This window comes from Symphalangus syndactylus, chromosome 7, assembly GCF_028878055.3.
Source record: "Symphalangus syndactylus isolate Jambi chromosome 7, NHGRI_mSymSyn1-v2.1_pri, whole genome shotgun sequence".
NCBI classification, from domain to species: domain Eukaryota; kingdom Metazoa; phylum Chordata; class Mammalia; order Primates; family Hylobatidae; genus Symphalangus; species Symphalangus syndactylus.
This window is the reverse complement of record NC_072429.2, coordinates 103,445,482-103,472,478: the sequence shown is the minus strand read 5'-3', so window position 1 is coordinate 103,472,478 and position 26,997 is coordinate 103,445,482. Positions and strand designations below refer to the sequence as shown.

Genomic DNA, 26,997 nt, shown 5'->3' with positions numbered 1-26,997 from the left:
TTGTAGGAGTTTTATTGCACGGACTATAACCCTTTGTTAGATATACATGTTGTAAATATTTTCTCCCACCTTGCGACTTACTTTGCCACTCTTTTAATGGAGTGTTTTGATGAAGAAATACTCTTAATTTTTACACGGTTCAATTTATTCTTTTCTTTATAATTAAAGCATTTACGGTTCTGCTTAATAAATATTTGCCCAACCGAAGTTCAAGAAGATAGTCTCTGATGTCGTTTCAATAGCTTCATTACTTTACCTTTCACTTTTAGATCTACAATCCATCTGCAGTTGATTTGGGGTATGGTGTCAGAGAGATGAAGCTTTTCCCCCCAGTGTGGACATCAAATAAACCCAGAGCATTCATTGAAAGATCATCCCTTCCCCACTGCACTGAAGTATCATCTTTGTCACAATCATCACTTAGGATTTTTTTATATTTTTGAAAAATCTTTTAGATTTCAATTTTATTACATATTATTGTTTTACATATATTAAAAGGAAAGTAAAAGCAAAATAGGCCAATATTTCTAGTATTTTTAACCATTCAGTCTGACTCTTCAATTTTTCAACTATTCAACTCAAAGTCATTGCTGACTGTTTCTCCACAAAGCGTGGTCCTCTGTGCCATCAAGAATGTTGGACATGCAGCAAAAGAATGCCCCACTGTTATCCCAGGATTTTCTTCAAAGACTTGACACTGGTTCTGCACATTTTCATGTCAATGTGCAGAAAATGAAAACTTTACCCCTAGCTTACAGTGATTTTAAGATACAGTCTGACCTCAAACTTGTTAAAATGTGAAAGTTTACGTGGCTCAAAATCAAGGAAATAATATGGTTCTTGTCTTAGATTACTAGAAGCCTGAGAGAGATTCAAGTGAATATAGTTTAAAAAATGATTTTTAGGGGAAGAAACATAACTTCTAAGAGAGGGAAAGAAGATCAGAGAAGCAGTAGCTAAGCAAGAATGTGATCTTGGGAAAAGTCTAGCTCTAGTCTGCTCCATGCAGAGGGCAGGGTGGGTTGCAATCTCTTCATCTAGATTCGCCATTCTTGACAAGAGCAAGTCTTCAAAAAAAGCAATTAGCTATGATCTTTAAGCATCAACACTGAAAACAGCTGAAGGATGGGTACACTGGTAAAAGGAACATGAGCTGGACAGTAGTATTTACTATAGTCATAATACCTAAAATGTATTGAGTACTTACTATATACCAGCCATGCTTTTTTTGGCAAATGAGAACATTGAAGTTTGGAGAGGTTAATTAACTTATCCAGGGTCAATGGCAGAGTTTGAACACAGGCAGTCTGACTTCAGGACTCTTGCTCTAAATTAATATATTACTTCCAAATAAATTCAAACAGGGAATTAAATGCATTATTTAAGTGGAAGAAGGGAGAAACCCCTTGTATACTTGAAGCTGGCCAAATAAGCAACAGAGGGAGATTATATTCATTTTTAAAATGTTTTTTTTTTTTCCAAACTCACAATTTTGTTTTACCTTCAATTGTTTTGTTTTTAGATTTCTAGGCAGATTATCATCTCACATTTGGAGCCAAGATAAAATTGTTAGTACTGCACAATACACCTTTAATGGTGGGCATTTATCATCATCTTTGGTTTAGCCCTCTTGGACAGTTATGAGTCCCTCATCATTAATGTTTATTATGTAGAAGTAGCAGTTAAGTCTTTGTCTTGGGATCACAGGGGATCTTTGTAATGCACATGACTGATTTTCTTATAGTAGCAATGATTACTTTGGTTCATATGGTCTTGGTTTTTATTAATTCCTTCCTGTGACATTCAAAATTGTTTTCTTCCTACATTTCTTCAATAGCTTTAAATAGCATTTCATAGGCACAGACAGCAGAAGGCTAAGAATCATCTTTATGTCTATTTAATTGACTTGCCCTCAAAAGCAGCACAGAAATTGGGTCTCTGCAAAACTAGTTGGTCTCATATTGAAATTCTCATCTAATTTTTTTGGCCTTAAATCACTGATTCATCTTCATTATTTCCCATACCTCTCCACCCTCCATACCCACATCCCAAAAGAGGTGCTACTAAAAAGAAAAAAAAGTAATTTGAAGTGGCAAGCCCCATATAAACCAAGCCAACATAGAAGCCTGCATTCCAAAATACAAATCAGTGATTAAGGAGGTTTGCATTGGAATTCCCAAAATCAATTTATACATACCCCAAGCTTCTCTTACAATAATGATGCAAGCCCAGGGTCATCAGCATTACCTAGGGACTATGCTGAATCCCAAGTAGTTCTGGTTGCACCTGGCAGAAATCTAGGCCCTCATAGCTAACTGCATGCTTCATAACTGAGCCAAATGATAGGCAATCCAAACCCCCAATGGTTCCTTGATGGCACATACAGAAGAAAGAAAAATGGTGCTAAAAATGGTAGGAATGAACATCAGCAGTTGGCTGGGAGTAGAGTTTCACAGAAGCCAAAACACTCTAAGGGTAAATCTGATCTCCATTGTGAAAATTGTGTTTAATCTTCAATTTGCAAGTAAGACACCTAAAGAAATGTTAAGAGCTCACATTTCTTCTTTAACCCTTCCTGTTCAGCACCTTTCACCAGGGTGAGGGCAGAAGGGATTGTTACTCTACAGGACAGCCCAAGGTAAAATTCAGAGGGAATAAAGTTGATTTTTATTGTCTTTCTACTTATGTATTTTATTATTTGAAACAGGCTCTCACTCTGTTGCCCAGGCTGGAATGCAATGGTGCAATCTTGGCCCACTACAACCTCCACCTCTGGACTCAAGGAGTCCTACCACCTCAGCTTCTTGACTAGCTGGGACTACAGGTGCACACTGCCATGCCCGGCTAAGTTTTGTATTTTTTTGTAGAGACAAGGTTTCGCCATGTTGCCCAAGCTGGTCTTGAACTCCTGGGCTCAAGCAAGCCCCCTGCTGTGGCCTCCCAAAGTGCTTGGATCACAGGCATGAGCCAACATGCCTGGCCTTCAATGTCTTTTTAAGCCATTCTTTTAGCCAGTGTCCCTACTTTTCCAGGGACACCTGATGCTATAGACTTCATTTTCTCCTTTCTTTAGTGTAACAATTTAAAGTGATTTGAGCATAAATTAATGCCTTAATACAAAGAAGTGGGATCTCCAGTTACAGACTTTTAGTCAACAACGAATAGTTTTAGAGAGTAGAGACCTTCTGGCTGATCATACTATGTAAGTAACATCAATGACAAGAAAAATTCTGATCTGGAAAGTATTGGAGATGAAGACATTTAAGAAGTCTGTAATTCTTATCTTCTATTCAAAGTTCTGTGTTTTTCCAGCTGCCACTGTTACGTTTCTTAATCTTGATGGGAAGAGGATAGCTGAGGGCTGGATTTCCCCATTGATAAATATAGACACATATTAAGAGAATTTGCTTCCCTCATGTGAGGAAATGGAACAATGTCGAATTTGTTTCATGGAGATTTAAATGAATCTTAATGCCTTTGTTCTGTAAACTAATAAACAAATCCCCCTAATTCTGGAATAAACGATTCCAATTATTTGTAGAGCACTAAGCAAAGTGCTTTCCAAATTTTCTCATTTACCTTCCCACAACTCTGCGAAATAGGATAGCCTGTGTGTTGTTATTCCCACTTTAGAGAGTAATTGACAGACCCATGTCTACATAAGAGCTGATGGATGGGTCAGAATGTTGCCCAGTATTCTGGCTTCAAATCCTATAGTCCTTCCACCATATATCTCTGATTTGTGGAAAAGCATAAGGACTCAGTATTTGTGCTTTATTATGATACTGCAATCTGTGACAACGGTTACCTCATTCTGTTTTTATGAGGTTGGCATTAAAGATTAGCTTTGTCAACAAGTCTATCCAAACTAATTTCATGTGTCTTAACCTTCCTTCTGGGTTTTTTTTTTTTTTTTTTTTTTTGCCAAAGTTGGCTCATTTGATCCCTCTTCTTTCTTAAGATAAAACACACAGATGAATCACTTCCTTCACCTGGGAAAGGGGTGGAGTGAGACACTGAAAAGACAAAATAGAGTAAAAGGAAAATAAGACAAAGTCTTTTTGTTACCTACATTCGAAAGGAGATTTTTTAAATAATGCTACTTTGTACAGCTTCTTTAAAATCTTAGTAAATAACAGTGAAAGATTATCTCAAAGAGCCTTCTGGAAAAATTCAAGAGCTGACATGTGAGTAGGAGTCAAAGCCAAGGAAAAATATGGTTGTTATGGGAAGTAAGTTTGATCAACCATCCTTTCTTTCCTTGAAATTCTGACTTAGCTAATGACTAGCACAGAAAGCAAGTGTATTTTTTTTTTTTTTTTTTTTTTTTTTTTGAGATGGAGTCTTGCTCTGTCACCCAGGCTGGAGTGCAGTGGCACTATCTCGGCTCACTGCAAGCTCTGCCTCCCAGGCTCTGCCATTCTCCTTCCTCAGCCTCCCTAGTAGCGGGAGGCACCCACCACCACGCCCAGCTAATTTTTTTGTATTTTTAGTAGAGACGGGGTTTCACCATGTTAGCCAGGATGGTCTCGATCTCATGACTTCGTGATCTGCCCACCTGGGACTCCCAAAGTGCTGGGATTACAGGCGTGAGCCACCGCGCCCGGCCCAGCAAGTGTATTCTAAGCTTCATCAGTAGAATGGGAGATTGGTATAAATCAGTGAACAAGATCAACCCCCTTCCTCAGAGACAGACAACAAACTATAAAATAATGAAAAATTCAATTTTATAGTGCTAACAGCTGTGGGGAAATAAGCAGAGGAGCATATGAGGACTTAAGAAGACTAGCATTTATGGCCGAAATATTAAATATGCTGATGGTGTTGGTCTCAGTAAGAAAGTGATGCTTAAGCAAAGACTTGAAGATGAGGTTATCCCGGGCAAGCCCGTGCAAAAGCCCCATAGCAGAAGTATGTTTGCATGTTTGAAGAATAGCAAGGAGGCCAGTGTGGCTGTAGCAGAGAGAGCAAAGGGAGGCATAGCAGGAGATGAGGTTGAAGAGAGAAATGAGAGCTGCTTTTGTCGGGCCTCAGAAACCATTGCAAGAATTTGGGCTTTCACTCAGAGCTTCTGAGGAGAGAAAAGCCACGACTGACTTCAATCACTCTGGCAGCTATGTTGAGTATACCAGGGAAAAGGAAGAGAAAGGAAGAAATTGGAAGCCCAGTTTGGAGACTACTTTAGCTAATGAATTCTTAACCTTTTCTTTCATAGTCTTAACATTGCTGTAATACTATTTTTATTACTCCCTTTGCAAATGCCTCATAGATGGTCTAACAGCTGCCTTAGGATGTGGATATACTTGCAATCTGTTGTTCTCAGCTTTCAGGCTTCAGACAAAACCTCCAGACTTCAAGAGTCCCATTTTAACACCCTATCACACTCACCTAGAAAGGGCTTCTTCTCCTGTCCTGATTATCTTAAGGGACATCACTTTTATGTGTGCCAGCCACAGGAGTAAGTGGGACATTTCTGTATCAGTCACCAAGATGATAGTATCTCATTTGTTGCCTACCAGGTACCAAGATCTATGCTAAGAATACAACAACAAAATCCTTAATCTTAAAAAGCTCACGGGCTAAGGGAAGAAAACAGATCTGTTAATAACTATAATGGCGGAAAAGTGGTGGCTATGACAAGAGTCATATGAACCAAGTGCTATGGGAACAAAGAAGGAGTACTTAATTCTGCCTTGTGACAGAAGAGGACCCTTCAGAGGAAGCAGCATTTGAGTCTGCCTTGAAAGTTGAGTAGGGCTGAGGGAAGTGAAGATGGAAAAAATATATTCTGAGAAAAGGAAACAGTCTGCCCTCAAGCATAAATACTAGCAATTATGCGGCAGATTCAAGGACCAGAGAGGGTCCTAGTATGACTGGCTTCTCATCAAAAATGGAATAGTTTGTGATGAGGGGCAGGAAAATATATGATGGGGGATGAGACTGGAAAGTGTGCTGGGTCCAGGTCACTGGGGACTTCAACATCGTGCCAGAGAAAAGTCAGCAGCAATATTTAGGCCAGGGAGTGATAAAAAATCTTATTTCAGATGTTAGAAAATTATTTGAAACATGGAAAATAAATAGGAAAAGAAAAATAACCAGTGAATGGCATCTTTCGAGATAAGAGATAACAGGAGCCTGACTAGGGCAGTGACACAAGAAATAGGAGGGGAAAAAGCCAAGGGACATTTTGCAGGTAGAATACAAAAGAACTGGAGTATGATTATGTAAATTATAGAGAGAAGAAAATATACTACACAAAGAAATTATAGGACAGTAATACCATTAATCAACTAATACCCACAGGGGGACTAGTGGACTAGGGAGAGAGGGCAAGATCCATGATCATAGTTTTCTGCATATGAAGATTATTTTCATCACTTAAATGATTACCATACCAATGCTTCTGTACCACAAACACATCATGCTGCCAGAGCTTGCACGTAATAAATCAGATAAGCAAGCAGAAAAGGTAAAATTGGGAAGGTACTGTTAAAACTTTAGACAAATTCAATTTAACAGGGTTTGAACAAAGAACAATTCGTGAATTGCACAACATTCAGAGCCAGAAGAGGGTCAGAGACTCCACCCAGCAGCACAGACAGCTTTTATAGGCCGAATATGGAAGCCAAGTAGAGAAATCACCTGATTGGCTCTATGCAGGCATTTGCCTTATTTGGGCATAGTATGATGAGGCATTTGCCTTGTTGGGGCATGGTCTGATCAGTTGGCTGCTTGTGATTGGCTAAAACTTAGTAATTTATTACAAAATGTACTCCTAAATTAGATTTCAGTTTGTTTAGGTAGGAACTCAAAGTACAAGACAGCCTCAGGCCTATGGTCTCCTGCTTATTTAACAGTGCAGACCAGTAAGAGGCCACATCCACAGAAATTGGCTACTCAACTGCCACTAGAAATGTCCCAGGCAAGCGAGGGAAGAGTCCAGAGTTGATAAGGCCAGACTGAATATGTAGAATTGTTGATCTGGGAACCTGGGACAACGACCCTGTATTCTCTGCCCTGTTGTATGCTCCCCACTGAGGATGGAGAGCCCTGGTGAGTGGGTGTTCATAGCAACTGAAAGTAAGAAACCTGAGGATGGTGCTTGCCCTCACCCAGGGTCAACCCAGCTCCTGCCAAAGCCACTTTCTGCCAGACTTGCTTTTTACACAGATATTTTGTCATGAAGTGAAAGCATTATATTTTCTTTGAAATATTTTAAAACATACCAGCACATGCTGAAAATACAAAACTGTGTTAAGTACAGAACAGTTTCCCCTGACAATGGGTGCTAGAAAATACACACAGTAAGGTATTCAGGCCGTAGAATTCCCTTACCACCCTCTTTTCCCTGTCTCATCTTTGAAGGGAGATGTGAAGGAGGCAAAGAGAGGAAGAAGCACTTTGGAGAGAGAAAGATGTGGGTGCACTAAAAGGGAGATGGGAAGGGAAATCAGAGAAGGGAGGCAGAGAGAGGGAGGGGAGAGAGGGGGCAGTGCTAAGTACAACCACCTGAGCCAATTAAAATGCCACAGAGCAAACTCTACATGAACAAGGAAGGAATACATTCTCCTAAGATGGGAGCAAGAATTGTAGACCACCCTCAGAAGGTACAATTATGTGTTCCTGTTTCATAAATGTGTGCCTGGAGTGCGACAGAGGTGGGGCCTGCACCTCCATTTGAATGGTGCCAAACTAGACAAAACAGGTGCTAATTTGTTTTCTGATTTTAACCATTTCAAGCCAGCATTTCCATTACACACCTGCCTCTCTTTTCTCAATTAGTTTAAAAGCATCAGCTGGCTCATCTACCACCTCCTGTTTCACCAAGCTCTGCTCTCAGGCTTCTGGCTGACTCCCGAGTCCCAGATCTGGGGACAGTCCATTCTGTTTCTTGATTATTTGTGCTGTGGGAAGAGCGGTCAGACTCATAAGGATCCCCTCATCACAAAATCCTTGTTTGTTCTCTGTCCTTCCATGGCCACAAATAGCTCAGGTCTCTAGTTCTGTTTTAGAATGGAATGACTCCGAAATACAGCTAAGCCTGTATGACCATCTCACTGAGGTTCCAGAAGGTAGAGATACTGGGGTTCTTACAGGTCTAGAGGCAGCTCCAAGGAAGCAGTGCATTACACTGGGGAGTGGGTTGTTTCCTAGTGGCCAGAATGCCTGGGGAGGTCCTTGTTACACCAAATATGAGCGGGCCACTCCCTTCAGCTCTCTTGGCCTGATTGCCTCCACTGTAATATAATGATGCTAAGTCTTTGTAAACTAAAAATGCTATTCCAGGGGTTTCTAATTTGTGTTTCAGAAAAGCCTGGATTTCCTCAGGAGAGCCTCAGCAGGCTAGGGAGGAAGCCTGCTGAGGCTCTCGGACAAGCTGCCTGACCACCTCCCCCCAGTTCAACCAGGGAAGTTGGCTATTAGAGCTTGATGTACAATTTAATTCAAAGAAAAAAGAGTACAGTAACCTTAAAAAATGTAAAAGCATAGTACTTTACAAATTATTTTTCTTCCACTTTTCTCCGTAGTACATTCCCAGTTAAGCTAAACCCCTCCTTCACTCCTATTTTTTAAAAGAGGGACGATAACTGTATTAGTCCATTTTCACACTACTATAAAGAACTTCCCTGAGACTAGTTAATTTATAAAGGAAAGAGGTTTAATTGCCTCACAATTCCACATGGCCGGGAGGCCTCAGGAAACTTACAATCATGGTGGAAGAGGGAACAGGCACCTGCTTCACAAGGAACCAGGAGAGAGTGAGAGAAGGGGGAAGAGTCCCTTATAAAACCATCAGATCTCGTGAGAACTCACTCACTATCAAGAGAACAGCATGCGGGGAACCGCCCCCATGATCCAATCCAATCACCTCCCTCCCTGGACAGGTGGGGATTACAAATCAAGATGAGATTTGGGTGGGAACACAGAGCCAAACCGTATCAATAACCCTTCCTTAAATCCAGCCTGAATCCCCCACCTGCCATTCATTTCCCTTCTTTTTGTGTGACCTGCAGGGAGGATAGAGGACAATGTTCCCCACCCAATACGAAAAGCCCTTCAGGAGCTGTGGAATGTTCCTTCCATTGCCCTTTAGCTGTATCTCCTCGAGGCAGCATCATCCAGGTCCTGGCCTTTCATGTCTCCTGAGACATGCTATTTTCTTTTTCTTTTTCTTTTTTTTTTTTTTAGACAGTCTCACTCTGTCACCCAGGCTGGAGTGCAGTGGCGCAATCTCAGCTCACTGCAACCCTGGCTCCTGCATTCAAGCGATTCTCATTCCTCAGCCTTCCGAGTAGTTGGGATTGCAGACATGCACCACCATGCCCAGCTAATTTTTGTATTTTTTTTAGTAGAGATGGGGTTTCACCATGTTGGCCAGGCTGGTCTCAAACTCCTGACTTCAAGTTATCCGTCCACCTCAGCCCCCCAAGTGCTGCGATTACAGGCGTGAGCCACCGCACCCAGCCAGACATGCTATTTTCAAACCCTTAGACGGTGCCTCCCTGCCTGCCAGCTCCCTCCCCATGTGAAGAGCTACACAGGATTTGAAATGGTCACAAGACAAACGTCGAAAGGGTTTGTAAACCAAACAGGAAGGACTGGGAAGAGCCGTAAGGAAATGAGTGTAGAAGAGGGGAAAATGTGAGAGAACTGGAGAACGGAGAGGCAGTGCAGGAAGGTGCTCTTCCTTCAGCAGGGACTTGCATACTGGCCTTCCTCTGCTCATGGCAACCCTCTGCTGACCTGTCAGGGACACTACCCTGGCACTGTGCAAGCCAGAAGTGGCAAATAGCCTCTCCTCTGCCCGGCTCCTGCCCATCCTCCCTTCCCTAGGCAAGGCCCTGCATACATTGGTAGTTTGATTGTTGACATCCCTCACCTTCCCTTTCTCCTCTCTCCCCTGTCTCTCCAGATTCATTCACTTGGAAGTGTTAAGTGGCTTAATGAGGTGCCTCTCCTGAGAAGATTTGTACTTCTAAAGAGGCAGCTCAGCCAAGCCAATGTTTAACACAAGGGATGTGACATGAGCCATTAGACACCAGCATTAGGGCCAGCATAGGAGATGATTGGCTGTTGAAAAATCGCAGCACAGTGAATTCTGCCTTCTCCATCAGACCTCTGATGAAACCTGCACCTGACACCAATTCCTTTGCTGACAAAGGTTTTTGTATCTTCAGCTATGCCCCTGACCTCTCTGCTAAGAAATGCCCTAGCCTTTCTTGTGGGGGATTGACCTCAAAGCCCTCTTCTACAGCCTCTGGTCTGTTCTCTTTTTTCTGTTTCTTTGAATTGCACCAGGCTATAGCTAGAGTGCTGTAGCTTCTGAAAGCATGTAATGAAGTGGCTACAGCAAAAGGGCTGGCTTGATTGCTGCTTTGATGAGAGTGTCATTCTAATAAAACATAGAACTGCAACAAGCATTTGAAGGCATTACGTGACCTTCCATTCAGCCCATAGGACAGCAATATAATTAACTTGCTTAGTCACCAGCTTCCCCTGAAAAAGATTTAGAACTCTGGTCTACGGGCATATTTATGGTCTGTATTCCTTGGAATAGAGAGTTGTTATTTTCCATGAGAATTACCAACATCTTTATATTTATTTTCAGCTGTCTATTCTCTGAATTTGTAATTCTTTAAGTATTAGTTATGGTTTATCTGGGACTTAAGAACAAGACAGAGGCTACTACTCCAAAGCACATTAAGTAATGTAATGTGTAAGCTCCAGCCGAGTAAGGAAATTGTAAAGCTCAAGAATTCAATTTAGTTTCCAACTCCCTCTGGGCTATGTAACCTTACAGAGCCTTTGAGGCACATTTCAGAACTCCTGCAGGGCTAAACTGGTAATTTTTTTAAACACTGTTTGAATTAAATGGAGATGGGGTCCCTAGGATTCCACAGGACACAGTCCAAGGTTATGTAGTAGCTTCCCCCCAGGAAATGTCTTCTTGATCCATGAAACAATCCACCTCTAAATTAATGGTCTCAATCTACCAGAGCATCCCAAAGAAGTCACTTTCCCCTGACCCAGCTTTTTAATAGAGCCCCATTGACCCATTATCCATTACCATTGGAGCTTGAAATTTTTAACTCATATAATATTTTCTGCACAGACTTGCTCCAAGATGCCTCAGATGACCCAGATGCTGCTGTCACAGTCCGTCCGCTTTTGGTTGGTTATCTGGGAAACTCCCAACACAGCAAATTGAGGACAAATACAAAATTCTTTCAGACAGTTGTCTGGAAGGCAAGAGGAGTGTCCCACCCCACGGGGTTGGCACTGTAATTTGGCATCTGCACTTCAGGCTTAGCTAAGTCATGGTGCCTTTGAAAGGTGCCTAATGAAGTGGCCAGAAGTGGAACAAAAACAGTTCAGCACTCCTGTGCCTTAGATGTAGTTGTGAATACTGCTCTACAGGAGAACTGTTAAAAATAGTTTCAAAGTGATAGTAACTCCTTACTTCTAAGCACATACCCGCAGCCTACAATAAATAACCTATGTGACTGTAATAACTCTGGTACTGCTGTTTATGGCATACAAAATACATTCACATACATTACCTGATCTGATCCTCATAATGAATATGTGAGGAGCAGATGTTTGACCCCTATTTTACAAAGAGGTTGCCCAAGGTCATATGGCTATTGAAAAGTAAAGCTTGAGTTGAAATGGATCCTCATTCTGATTCTTAGTTTTCTGCTACTGTTATTATTCTGCATTGCTTCCCAGCCTGACCTTGCAATAATATCTTTAAGAAATTTAGAGTCATGGAAGAGAACTACCTGACACACCACTGTGGGTACAGTTAGCCAAAGGGGAGAAGAGAGTTGGCTGGATGTGGAAACTCTTACGGGCTACAGTGAGTTATATTTGAGATCCTCTGAAGACAACCTGCCCAAATGAGCGAGTGATTCAATATCTGTTAGGTGCCAGGGATTCAATACAAGTCCCAGCTGGTGGAGAATTGCAAACTCGAAGACCAAGCAAAATAAGACCACTGGCTTAGGCATTCATTTTAGGCAATCATTTTAGGATTCTGCAGGATTTCGTGGCTAAGGGTACTTTCAATGTGTGGATCTTGGGAGTTAGGATTGGACAAATCACAGTGGACTAGCCAGATTCAAAAAAATAAGAATCCTGTTATTTGCTTCTAATCTTATCTTTATGGTGTGCAATTTGTGATGTGCAAGATAAAGCCAAACCTAGAAATTTCCACTAAATGCTAACTTAGACATTTCTACTATTTGAGATTTTTACATTATTTCAGCCATCTGTAGTTCTATCAGAGAATGTAAAAACAGTTACTTTGAAAAATTAAAACACTACAAAGTATAATATACATACAGAAACGTGCACAAATAATTATATGGCTCAATTAATTTTCACAATCACAGACTTTATATAAACAGGACCTAGGTCAAAGGAACTGGTTATAGAGTTATATCAGTACCCCAGAGCCCGCCTCATCTTACTTTAAAATCGGTACCCTTTCCCCAAGAGTCACCTCTCTCCTAACTTCTTGATTTGATCCTTCTCTCTAGAATAAATAAATTAATCCCCTATTAAAATATTACCTTTGAAGTACCTTTCATGTGTGTGAAAGATGAGGAAGACCTCAAATAATTACCAATTTACAATAGACAGCTATAATAACAATGCTGTAAGTATAGTTGAAGCACGTAAGACCTATTTTCTAAGGCCTTTTATTCTTAATAAAGACCAAGGGAGTTTCAGACATGCTGTACTGGAAGACAGTCAGGCCTGACATCTGAATCTTCAACTTTTTCTCAGAAAGAATTCTTTCATGAGATGATAAGCAAGAGTAAATATTTTCAGACTATTTCAAGAAATACTTTTGAAATCTCTCCTATATGGGCTTGGGTCAAGCTCTCCATTTCTATTCATCTTCATTCTCTCTGTTAAAATCTTGATCTATTGTTCAGCACTAGGATTATTCTCCTGTCAAACCCAGAGCTCCACACACGTGTTGTTAGAAGAATAGTTAGTATTCAAGGCACCAGGAGAAGCCCTTTCTAAATTAAATGAAATTTCAGTGTGGTTATATAATACCAAATCAGATTGTCTGATTTTAGCAGAGATTTGGTTAAACTCAATTTTATATGTAATTTTCTATTTGTAGAAACTAATAGAAGGAAATTGTAATAGACATGAAAGAGAACAGGAATCTTATAGAGTTTGTCATATTCTGTTATGTATTAAAATGATAACACTGATTTCATGGTCCACTATTTCATTAAATTTCCTGCTGTCATTAATGCTTTTATAATTAAAATAACCTTAAATTTAATTCAGAACTTGCTACATATTTACAATTTTCCCTTCATACTTGGCAATCAGATTTTAGAGGGGTTTCCCCTTAAAGGGATGTGATTAACCTTTGCACCAGAGCCTGTATTTGATTTTGGCAGCACCCTGAAAAAAAAGGAGAAAAGAAGAGCTTATTCAATGGGAATTCTGTGTAAAGTATTTCCTATTGGGTAGGATTACATATCAAATAAGGTTTAGTGTGCTTTAAGGAATTTCCTTTTGAATGATTAATCTTATTGGGGGCTGTCATTTCATCAAGTGCAGCACTGAATCTCAACTATTTGAAGTGGATGCTTTATTATACATGTACGTGTGTATAAACATACCATATATACATATATTTCCTTCTCTATGACGTATGATATTTTCTGTATTATAAATGTGTTTATAAAACTATAAATATGTATATGTGTATAAATATATACATGTACACATTTGTGTGTGTATGTTCCCTTTCTAGATATCTGTGATATTTCCTTTGTTATAAATTACATTTTCTATATGGGTAAACATAGATGCAATGTATCAAAGATAATAGATTCAGATTCAGTTGTCTAAGTTCTTATGCCATTTACAAATGGCTTTGTGATTCATTTTAATATCTGTTAAAACTAATAATAGCCAACATTATTGAGTGCTAAGTGCCAAGCATGTTGCTAAGTACTTTAATCCATACAACATTTCAAAGTAGTTGCTATTATAGGCCCCATTACACACATGAGGAAGCTGAGGCTTAGTAGTCAAGTACCTTGGCTGAGTCCTACAATTACACATGACAGAGCCAAGGCTCAAACTCAGATCAGTCTGATGGCAAAGCCACATTATTATTCACTCTGCCATACTGCCACCTTCACACCCTTAATCTCTGTGCTACTTCCCTCTCTTCTCTTTTCTAGAATATCATTGATAAACCCCCTGAAGTGTTCTTTCCTATTAAATTTAGAATTAAGAAATAATGTTCTCAAGCATCTTATTTGGATTTTGATTGGAGTTGCATTTAACCTATAAAAATATTTGGGAAGAATTCATTTTTTAATAAATATTTAATCTTCTCCTGTGAGGATATGACATTGTTTGCTCTAGTCTCCTTTAATCTCAATAAAATATTGCATTTTTCTTCACATAGGTCAAAAGTACTTTTTCAATAGATCATTCCTAAGTAATCTATATTTTTACTGCTGCCAATGAAAGATCTTTCTTGTTATGGTATTAAATATCTATTGTAGTTATTGTCAAGAATCATATAGGGTCTGAGATTTTACACTAATTATAAACTAGTAAGCCAGCTTGTTACTGTTTTCTCATGAATTCTGGCAGAAAACACGAGGCTCCTCAGAGAAAGATCTCATGAGGCTCCTCCAAAGAGAAAGATCTTTATTATTCACAGCAAAGTGGTAACAATATACATGAGGATGTCCCATCTTCCTACAGGGACAAAGCAAAGTGGCTGTTATGGATGCTTATACATGCAGCAGGCTGCATTTATGGAAGAACCCTGAGCTTGGGGTATTCTCCGCTTGAATAGTGAGCAAAAGCAAGCCTACCCTTCGCTTCGCTGGAAATATTACCTAATTCCTCAAAGTAGCTTGCTGCAAATCCACCCTGAGAAATGACCAGAGCAAAGAATGATCAGGTCGGGATCTTGTCTTCTTCTTATAGACAGCAAGAATATACACGGCCACTTAGGGCTGATGGCAGATCACCTCTCACAAAAGGTATACATGAATGCTGCTGGGTTTTATGTACTTGTCTTGTATGGAGAAAATTTATTGAACTCATTATTTTGAATAAGGTACAACCATTATTTCCTTTGAATATATATTTTTAAACTTATAAGTCTGTGTGCTCAAATAACATGACCAAATTTACCAAGATAGTGAATCTCATATCTGGAACTTAAACCCTGGTATTTTAATTTCAGATGCTTTACCCTTTCTTTGTCACCATGCTAACCAAGACAAATTATATGTCTATTTTATTTGAAAATACAGTTTTATAATAGCATGTACATTACCATATTGTATTGTCATCATTTGTTTACACGTGTTTCTCTGAACTTAGACTGTAAGCTCTTTGACCAAAGGCTGAGTTTCTTCATCTTTGCAGCCCTGGTGTCTCATAAAATGCCTACAGCAGGCCAGCATAAATGTGGATGGATGGATGGATGGATGGATGCATGGTTGGATGGATGGATGGACAGACGGACGGATGGATGGATTAATCAATGGATACGCGAATGTATTCTTGCTGTATGTTTTCTGTATATCTAAGAATATTTCTTTCTTTTCCAAACACATTCCAAAGAAATTATCTGTCTAAATGTTATGAGATTGTTTCTGGATAAACAGAAACAACCAGCATGAGTTTCTAAAGTAGGCTGGCAAGGGTAAATTGATTTGTCTAATTTGAAAGATCACAATGTTGGATAGGGCTGATAAATATGAATCCTCACATTTACTTTTTTTTTGTTTTTAAAATAAAATTTACTACTCAAGGTTGAATACAATATTTACTTTCATTTAATAAAAAAAGCAAATATGAAGCAAAGTCAGCAGATTTTGAAGTACCAGTCATTTTTGGTTTTAATCTCCTGAGCATACATGGCATTTATATAAAATGTTGATGAAAAAGGCCTGCCTCTCCAAGAGTTTACCATTTGCTTATCTTAGTGCTGACATGTGCTGCCAAAGTGTGTTCTTGAAAATGCCCATCTGATCATATCACTCCTGTGTTTAAAATGGAAAAAAGATGCACACACGCACACATCTTTCAGAGGTCTCCCTTTGCCTTCAAGATATGGGCAAATTGCTCAGCAAGATATAAAAAACTCTGTGATCTGCCTACGTTCAAGCTTCACCACTCAGCATAACATTCCCCCAAACCCAAGTTTTGATGACGTCAAAACGATTGGAGTTTCGCAAGCAGTCCAGGCCTCCAGACCTTTGCATACCCTGCTTCCTCTATCTGGAATGTCTTTCCTTACACCTTTTCCCTGGCTAGTATTTAATTGTCCTTCAAGACTCACTTCAAATTTCACATTTCATAGAAATTTCAAATTTCATGGAAAGCTTTTTCTTGAATATTCTTGGTAAACTAACCATACTCTTTGTTATACCTCCACTGGGCCCTAATCTTACTTCATTGAGAGCACCCATTATACATTGTTGCAATTCCTAATTTGCAAGTCTGTACATTTCTACTATGTCTTATTCTTTTTTTATTTCTATCTCTAGAGTCTAGCACAGGACATGGCATATGTTATATGCTTGTACTTAACCAGTTTTTCTTCCTTTCTCTTCTCTCCCTCACGCTCTCCTTCATAGGTAAAGTCTTATTACCAATAAGGATATTTGTGAGCTCTCAATGTTGAGACCCATCTCCTATGAAACCATGCAAAGAACGGGCTCTTAAATTTGTTCAATGTGCTCTGTTAACACTCCTTAGTAACTAGGAAGTCTGAAGAAAGAGGCATTTTACATTTTATGTGAGAACCCAGATCCTGGGGGTGAGGAACAGGTATTCATATATATCAGAGGATACAGAACATTGGTGATTGCACAAAAGCAGGGCCAGCCTTGGGTCTGTGTTGTGACGCATTTTCAGATACTCGCTGGATTATTGAGGCTGACAGCTTAGCTGAATGCCTTTCTGGAAATTGTGACCATTGTGAAAGGTCATCCTAGCTCCTGAGCTCTCGGTGGGATTGATTGACAACTTCTGCATTGCCCAAAAGCACTTCCCTCCCTCGCAGGGCTTGCTCCTACCAGCCCTCCCCAGTTGACTTCCTGCATGCAAATATCCATCTAAGAATCTATTTCCTGAAGAGCCCCACTATAAAACAGAGGTCTTCTAATGTGATAGAAATTTACATTTTGTGGGTCTATGGAAAGTACCCCTATTTAAAATATTTCTTCAGTTGCTTTCTGTTTTGAAGACCTTGAAATATTTTAAGTTCTGTTAACTAAATCGTTCTTGGAGCAATATTTTAACCTAGTTTATTAGCTGAAACTGCTGAAGGAATAAACAAATGGACCCCATGTTTTCAAATATTTTGTTTTTAATTTATTATTTTGTTATTTATAACCTCCCATCATAACTTCAGCTCAACATGAGTAAATAGTGCTAACAAATAAGCTAATGTAATTATTATTTTTAAAAGCCTTAAAGAAATTTTGATTTTTGTTAGCTTATGTACTTTTTCTTTTTTTTTTTTTTTTTTTTGCAGTGGTAAGGGCTCTCTTCCTGGCTTGCAGACTACGGCTGTGTCTACCCATGGCCCTACGCCTGCGTGTGCATCAGAGAGAGAGAGGTCTCTGGCCTCTCTTTCTCTTCTTATTTTATTTCTATTTTATTTTATGTTCAGTTCTGGGATACGTGTGCAGAACGTGCAGGTTTGTTACATAGGTATACATGTGCCATGGTGGTTTGCTGCACCTATCAATCCGTCATCTAGGTTTTAAGCCCAGCGTGTATTAGGTATTTGTCCTAATGCTCTCCCTCCCCTTGACCCCACCCCTGCCCCCGATATGTCCCAGTGTGTGATGTTCCCCTCCCTGTGCCCCATCATTCTCAGCAAACTAACACAGGAACAGAAAACAAAACACCGCATGTACTCACTCATAAGTGGGAGTTGAACAATGAGCTTATGTACTTCTTTGCAGCATAAATATATAATGTTTAATCCTGTTTTCCTTTTCAGATACTAAAAATAGCATATGAACTCCTATTATCACCTTCATGTGCCCCAAGTATAGAATTTATTCTAATCTCTGTATTTTATTTTAGAAATAAGAAAATCAAAAGAAAAAAGGAACAGAAGCCAAAATGATGATGTTTCATCAACAGGACTATTTATCACACCTAAAGGTAAATTGAAATAACCCACTGATATAAAAAAATTTATGTGTGTGTGAGTGTGTGTGTGTGTGTGTATGTGTGTGTAGGGGGGGATGGGGGGTGGGGGAGGTGGAGGTGTGTTTATAAATAATTTATCTCCTCTTTGACACAAATTGGCTCTTCTAGCCAAACCAGTAAAAATGTCAGGGCCAGAAAAATCAGTGTCAACTTGTTGACTGACATCAATATTTGAAGTGTGACATGAAAACAAGAAACTCTGTGATGGTTTTATGGCATTTATTAATAAAGATGGCTTTTGATTAAGGCACATTCTCCACTGACATAGCTAACCTAGAGAAAAACCTGGAGGTAAGCAAACTGTCTCTGGAGTCCTTCACTGCCTGTTCAGAAACCCTCCTGCCTTCACTCCTTCCTATCGAGATCTTCCATTCTCCCCAAAGGCCCAGGAGTTCTGCTACCTGCCCTTTCTTTCTTCCTGGGAGGACAAGCCTCCCAGGTCTGCAGATCTGCAAGGAATTCCTAAATCATTCAAATGCCTAAGAGGTATTTTTATAAATGTAAAAGCTGTACCTCCTTAGATATTCTGATTCTTCCCTAAATCTGGGTTGAGGCCCTGGAGTCTGTACGCTTACCAATCACTCCCAGGGGCTTGCGATGATCAGCCGAATTTGGAAACCACCAATCCAAGATTATCATTCTCACCAAGTGTTAAAAACTTTATAGTGAGTGTTCTCAAAGGGATTTGCCTTTTATTTTGTTAGCGAAGGGGAATGCTTAACTCAAGGGAATAGATCAGAGCAAAAAGTGAAGATATTACATGACAATTGGACAATCCACGTGCCTGTCAAATCAAACTCACAGAAATCATCTACTCCATCCGCCCTTTGAAGTCTGGTGAGGTAATTTGTACTCATTTCACAATGTCCAAAATAAGGCAAAAAAGAAGAGCATAGCTACCTCTCTCTCTCTCCTCTCTCTCTCTCTCCTCTCTCTCTCCTCTCTCTCTCTCCCCTCTCTCTCTCCTCTCTCTCTCTCTCCTCTCTCTCTCTCCTCTCTCTCTCCTCTCTCTCTCTCTCCTCTCTCTCTCCTCTCTCTCTCTCTCCTCTCTCTCTCCTCTCTCTCTCTCTCTCTCCTCTCTCTCTCCTCTCTCTCTCTCCCCTCTCTCTCTCTCTCCTCTCTCTCTCTCTCCTCTCTCTCTCCTCTCTCTCTCTCCCCTCTCTCTCTCTCTCCTCTCTCTCTCTCTCCTCTCTCTCTCTCCTCTCTCTCTCCTCTCTCTCTCTCTCCTCTCTCTCTCTCTCCTCTCTCTCTCTCTCTCCTCTCTCTCTCCTCTCTCTCTCTCCTCTCTCTCTCTCCTCTCTCTCTCTCTCCTCTCTCTCTCTCTCCTCTCCCTCTCTGTCCCTCTCTCGTTCTTGTGCTTGCTCTCTCTCCCCTCTCCCTCCCTTCCTTTTTCTATCCCCATCCTTTCTCTCTTATTTTAGAGATTATATATACTAGTCCTTTCCTTTTTAGAAAAGAAAAATAAATCACAAGATGATGTAATTTATAAAGGAATTTTTCAAACGACAAAATTAAAAAACTAAAAATTAAACGCACAAGGACAAGGAACTTAAACGGCCCCAGTTCTGAGCACTGACAAAGGAGATAGCAGCCGCTCCCTAATGACTAACACCAGACAAACAGTCCCATGCTCAGAAATTGCGTATGCGCTTCCTAACTGCCACACTCTGATGCAGACAAACAGCACAAGGTCTTGGTACCAGTTGTTAAAAATAAACCGTGAGCCTGTCAGAGGAAAACATGGTCTTTTCAGGGAGCGCGTACACTGAGGACTTCCGCAAAGAAGCTATTCACACTGTCCCCCACAACCAGCAACTGCAAACAATTATGGTGGGTACACTGCCCCCAGCCCTCCAACCAACCTCCAAGATAAACTCAGCCAGAGATTGCTGCTCGCAATCTAGAAAGGAACGAACAAAGAAGGAAAACTGTTGAGTTCCCTGTGTTGTGGTCATTTTTGCCTTGGAACTTTCATGAGAGACAAAGCCAACCAGCCCTGATGGGGGTCAGAAGTCATACACCCATCATTTTCTTTCTTTTGACACATGGGTTCACTGAAATTCCCTACAATTTTCCAAAGATATTTTTATCTGTATCTTGGGCTCATGGGTAGTTTAAGGGAAGATTAATCCAAGGGTTTTCTGTATTATACTTACCTCATTAAAATGTTGCATTGGAAGATGTGTTAATACCCTAAAATCCTGCTGATCCTTTTTATTAAGCTCTTTAAAGGAATTCTTTAAGCAGTGAACAGAGCTGAATAGTACAGTTTTCATTTAAGCTCAGGATTCGCTTTACTACCAGGTGCTTTCACTCAAGGTTAGCTGATCCCTGAGGTCATTCAGACACAGGCTCTGTAATCCGTCCATTATTCTGAACTTTTCCAGAGACAGAGAAAATGGAAGAGTCTGTTAGGAGAGAAAAACAGCTGATTTGCCCCAGCTCTCTCCTCCTAAATGTTCATACAGGATAAAACCAAAGTAGCAAATTCTAATAACGTGCTTATTACGTGGCAAGCACTGTTCTAATGTAACCAATGATGTTATAAGGTGGATGCTATTGGGAACTCTTACAAATGAGGAAACTGAAGCAGTTTACCCAAGTAACTTGCCCTCGAGCCACAGAAATTCACCATGTGGTCATTCAGGTTATCACCAATTTCCCCAAATCTAATGCTTCTTTAGTTTAAGAACTGGCCCCTGTTCCTGCCTCTTTACTTGAAGACCTGGCCCCTGTGTTCCTTTTTTTTTTTTTTTTTTCTTACTTTGTAGAAACAGCGTCTCACTATGTTGCCCAGGCTGGTCTCGAACTCCCGGCCTCAAGTGATCCTCCCACCTCATCCTCCCAAAGTGCTGGGATTACAGGCGTGAGCCACTGTGCCGAGTCCCTGCTTCGGTCTTAAAGCCACGCATCACCTAAACGGGACTCGGTGCATTACAGCAGAAAGAACTTTCCTTGGCTTCAAAAGAACTCTTTTTTCCTGCCTTGATCACATGTTTTAGCTGAGTCATCTTAGGCAAATCTGAGCTTCCATATTCTCACTTCCATGGGGGTGGTAACGAGGAAATAGCATATGTGAAAAAAGCAAACTGTGAATTGTAAAACGTTCATCAACATTAGTTATAATTATTAGTAAGATGTGAGAGGTATTCAATAGCAATGAAAGAAAACATGACCTGTTCTGACACAATCCATATATTTGGTGGAAAACCAGGTTATATTGGCAGTTGAATAAGGTGATAAAACAGACCAGCATATATTAAATATATCCCTAGGACCCAGGGCGGGTAATATTGGAGGCAGGTCATGAATAAATCTTTGTGATCACCATAAGTTACATGTGTATAATATTTTACAGTTTTTAGAGCTCTTTGGTGATAGTGTTTATTTTACTGTATAAAGGCATGCCACATAGGTGCGGTATTGTCAAGCAGAGTGTGTGAGCCAGGAAATTATTGCTGTGGGCAGTCACGTCCAGATAAACATTCGCTGCAGTGGACTAATTACAGGTCCTCAGAGGACCCCAAGCCCCTGTGGTAATCTGAGTGACTTCTTGAAACTGTATAGTCAGGAAGGAAACGAGAGTAATGCAGGAGCCTCAGGACTGTCTTCCCCCATCCTCACTCCTAGACCTCATTTTCAGATGTTTTGGTGAGAGGTCCTTGAGCAACATTATGCGTACTAATTATTGTCATCTGTGTAACTCGGAGACCACCAGGATGTGATAAAGGCCATGACAAGTTCACACCTGGTTTTCCAGGACCCTTCACATGTAGAACTCAAGAAGCTTGCAAGGGAGAAGGAATTTCATGAAGGAAATTGGGAAAAGAGGAGTCATCTCATGATGAGAAGATCATGTATTTTGGAGGGCACATGCTGAAGCCTGCTTCCCAGAGAGGCCTTTCTCTAACCTCTGTGGCTTAGCGAGAACAAGAATCAGCTTTGCAAATGTATCAGTTAGGGTGTTTTCAGCTACAAATAACAGAACACTCAACTAGAAGGTATGATTTCAACAACATAGATATTTATAGTCTCTCATAATAACTAGATGTGTCTGGAGCACAGTAAATTGTATAGAAGTGTTAGCTGCTATTATCGGTAGTTATGATAGTAATTATTAGTAACATTATAACAAAAAAGTCAAGGCAGGGCACTCTCAAGGTTGGTACAACAGCTCAGGGATCTGGGTGCTTTTTTCCTTTGTGCTTTGTATTCATAGTGTGACACTGATGCCTCCTTTTACGAGCCCAAAAGGGGTACAGTGGTTCTGGGGGTCACATACAAATAAAATCTAGAAAAGGAAAGAAAAAGGATGCCTTCTCTTTTCTAGGAAGCGAAGCCTTTCCCCAAAGCCCTTAGCAGACACTCCTTTGGGTTCCATCAGCCAATGCTGAGTTACTTGCCTTTGTACTAGTTGTAAGGGAGGCTAGGAAAAGAGTAACCGGCATTTTCTGTAATAAGGGAAAGCCCTCTCCAATAAGGAAAGAGAAAAGGAAGCTCCTGGGAAGACAAAAAATAGTGCCAGCAGTCCATAATATTAAGCTAGTTCTCTCACCACACACTGCTCAGAAAGCATAAGGAGCTATCAGTCCTATAATACTGGGCCTCCCCCCTGGAGGTAGGGATTTGCAAAAAGAGAAAGCGATGCTATTGGGCAACTTGAGGTTGGCATAAGAAGATTTAAACTTTGGAGTCAGTCCCTGCCCTTCTGCCTATGTTAGAAAAAAGCATTAAGGGACTGAAAAAGGGGCCCTCCCACCATTAACAAGAGATCAGAGTAAGAGAGATCAACCTCCTTGGGCAAAAGCAACTTCTGTAATGGAGGGTCCAGAAGCAGAGAAGACCACTTCCAACACAACATGTGCTGGAGCCTGTCATATGGGCAGCCATGTAGCTTGGGCAGAGCAGACAGCTCCAGAGAAGAGGAACTCAAAAGAAAGTCACCACCATAGGAGGATAGGTGCTTGTCAACATCCAGCAGCCGTGGAAGCGCCGTATGGAGAGAGTGGATATCAGCACACAGCATTAACCGCCCCATTGCCTGGTAAGCTTTAATGTTTGGAGACCAAAACAAAACAAAACAAAATAAAAAAAAAGTACCAACCGTTGGTAAAATAGAAAAAATATATCAATTCCCTAGGAAATCATATTGTTCTGTGTGTTCAGTCCACAGTGAAAATGACAGGATATTGAGGCAACCTAGTCCAAACAGATTATATTGAGAAAACAGACATTGGGAATTGGACTTTTGTGGCTCTAAAGTGAAGTGCCATTTTAACCGCTTTCCTCAATACTCACCCTTAAGGGATGTTCATCAGAGACTTGTCTACAGGCAGGCTGAGCACTGTAGTTGGGAATCCAGATCTCAGCGAGATCCAGGCAAGCAGTTGGCTGGATGCTGGTCTCAGTGCCAACCACCAGAGGTGGAAAGGACTTGGAGATAGAGATGGTGGGCATCAGAGAACGTGGCCCTTAGTTAAGAGCAAAGGTTCTAATACCAAACAGATAATACTTCAAATCCCACTTAATAGCTATATGAACTCTGACCAATTATTTAACCTCTCTAAGCCTTAATGTCCTTACATACAAAAGAGGAATGATGTGTGTACCTTCCTTACAGGGTTGATGTGAAGATTAAATGAATTAATATATGTAAATTTTTTAGAACATTACTTTGCATATTATAAATATTAACAGCTCATTATTAGAAGAGAAGGCTTAAGAGAGAACCCAGCCATAACCAGTCAAAAATTCAACAGAGTAACTAACTTGATTCTGCTAAGTCAGTTAACAAAAGAACTCAATGTAAATGGATGAGAGTTGGCAAAGGAAATTTGGGGAGGGGGATATAAGCTTTTTTACCCGTGATATAATTTTTATTGCATTAATTAGAATTTTTTTTTTTTTGAGATGGAGTCTCGCTCTGTTGCCCAGGCTGGAGTGCAGTGGTATGATCTCGTCTCACTGCAACCTCCACCTCCCGGGTTCAAGCGATTCTCCTGCCTCAGCCTCCCGAGTAGCTGGGACTACAAGCCCATGTCACCACACCAAGCTAATTTTTTGTATTTTTAGTAGAGACAGGGTTTCACTGACCTACTAAACCAGGATGGTCTAATTAGACTTTTATAAGGCTACCTCCCTATATTGGGGGTGAAGACCTATACTCTATAAAACTACCTGGAACTTCTCTGTGATGTGCAAAGCAAAGAAGCTGAGCCGGGAAGGGCTAGGTGACTTGCAGCCTTAATCACAACTCCTGCCAGCTTGAATGGAGACAGGCACATGTGCTGTTTAAGCCTGTCTTATGTTACCTTGAGGAACAAAACCTATACGGTGTAAGGGTGGAAATGAGGACAGCACACTCAAAATATTTGAAAGATTGGACCTCCAAGAGAAGGAAACAAAAGACCCCCCACCGCCACCACACACACACACACACACACACACCAAGAGAAGGAATGAAGCTCAGGAACTGGAAGCTGGCTTGTGAACAGAGGCAATTCTAGGCCTCTGTTACCTTGTCACTCCCTCTCAGACCCAGGAGTTCAGAGAGTTCTGCTAATGTAATGAGTCAGCTCCTTTTACCTCTCCTACTGCTACAAATAACACCTATGCCATCTGGTGTCCACTTACTCATCACTTTGGTCTACTTGTTGTGAGTTGCTCACTCACAACTTGCGTTACTCACAAACCTTTAAGACCCTTCTCCCTTATGGCCTTACTGCCTTCATCCTCTAGATTTCTTTTCAGAAATTCTGATTTGTCTCGTTTAATACCCATTGTTCTGGTTGAACAAAGCTCTTATTCCATGACCTCATAGCTTATAGCTTGTCTTTAGCCAGAAATCTACATCTGGTTTAATCAGCCTCGCTCAAGAAGACAGGGTCTGATGGTGCCAACAGGAACATATCTGCTTAAAGAACTGCCTGCAGCCTTCCTTCGGGAAGGAAGGAAGGTGGCCCTCTAAAAGAAAACCATAGACTTTGCAAGCATCCTAAAGCTTGGTCTCTCCACTTCAGCAGGTATCACAAACTAGAAACTAAAACTGAGTAGGAAGAAATTATCTAGAAACTTCAAACTCAGAAGAGGTTTGACTTTTAATAAAGAAAGGACTTTGGTACTTGACTGGGCATAAAAGAAACATCAGAAGGCCAGGAACACAGATAGTGATCAGACTAGGTCTCCAAGTCACCTAGAACAGTAGGAGGGAGAAAAAAGCCACACCAAGTTTATATTAGAATAAAGAACAGTGGGGTTTGATAAAGCGTGTTGATACTTGTACTGGGATAGTAGACACAAACGCTATAATTCACAGAGTGTATTGTCCTTGAACTATTTGTTTTTTCTATACATTTTGAATTTTTCTTATTCCTCACTTTTTAATAGTCATTTGTGAAAATTACAGCTGGATTATCAATACTTAGGGATAAACAAATGTAAAGGAAGAGGGGTGCATGCCTCATGGAAGAGTCACAAGGAGTAGGTGAATCTCAGGAACTGTGTTTCTTGTCCTAGAGTTTGTTCTTTGGACTCTTACTCATTTTGGTTTGTTTTACACAGCCAAGAGGGGCCTAAGAAGACATGACAAGTAAATGTGATGCGACATCCTCGATGGAATCCTGGAACAGATAAAAAGGCTTTAGGTAAAAACTAAAGAGATCTGAATAAACTGTGGACTAATAATAATGTAACAATGTTGGTTCATTAATTGCAACAAATGTACCATATTAATGTAAGTTATTAATAATAGGGAAAACTTGGTGCAGGAGTTGGAAGAGAGGTGTAGGGAACTCTTTGTACTACCTCCTGCTCAATTTTCTGTAATTCCAAAACTACTCTAAAAAATAAAGTCTATTAATTATTTTTAAAAGACCTATCTCTAGCAATAAATAATTTAGACACTTCAGTTCACTCAAATGGAAAGTGATTTAGGACATGGCCAATAGTCCAAACTTTTTCACAAAGATAAATTATGCAACTAGAAGGTTATTAGAGAAAATGTTGGGATCATTATTTGTCGGGCCACCATTTGACCTTGTCAACAATCAAATAGACAAACTGTCATCCTTTACTCTTCAAAATGCAACTGAAACTTACTATTATTAGTTGTAAAATACTTTTCCCAAAGTTCATGTATTGGAAACTTAATCCCCAATGCAGTAGTGTTGAGAGGTGAAACTTTTAAGAGGTGATGAGATCATGAAGACTCTGGCCTTACAGATGGATCAATGTCATTATCACTGGAGTGGATTTTTTAAAATCTAATTTAATTTTAAGTTCTGGGATACATGTGCAGGATGTGCAGGTTTGTTATATAGGTAAACGTGTGCTATTGCAGCTTGCTGCACCTATCAATCCATCACCTAGGTATTAAGCCCCACATGCATTAATTATTAATAAGAGCAATATCAGCCATCTCTTGCTCTCCCTAGTACTCTCTTGCCCTCTGCCTTCAGCCATAGGATGACACAGCAAGAAGGCCCTCACAAGATGCCAGTGCCATGCTCTTGGACTTTCGAATCTCCCAAACTGTGAGCAAGATAAGTTACTGTTCATTATAAATTACCTGGTCGGTGGTACTCTGTTATAGCAATACAAAACAGACTAAGACACTATTAGCAAAAAATATAACCAAGGGAAGCTGCGTGCTGCAATTCTAATGCCATGACTCTAAACTTCAAATATTAACATGATGGGCTATTTGACTTTAAAAATATAAGAGTAAAAAGTGCCAAACAGGTGGCACTTGACAGA

The 26,997-nt window shown here is 40.3% G+C and overlaps 1 long non-coding RNA gene across 1 annotated transcript in view; it reads right to left on the bottom strand.

Annotated features, from left to right (window-relative positions):
* The window catches only part of LOC134737137 (uncharacterized), a 234,591-nt gene extending 226,626 nt beyond the window's left edge, over positions 1–7,965 (bottom strand). The window contains exon 1 of the long non-coding RNA XR_010121746.1: positions 7,761–7,965. This is a non-coding gene — a long non-coding RNA (uncharacterized lncRNA). The remainder of the gene's footprint in view (positions 1–7,760) is intronic.
* Between the last annotated feature and the right edge of the window lie 19,032 nt (positions 7,966–26,997).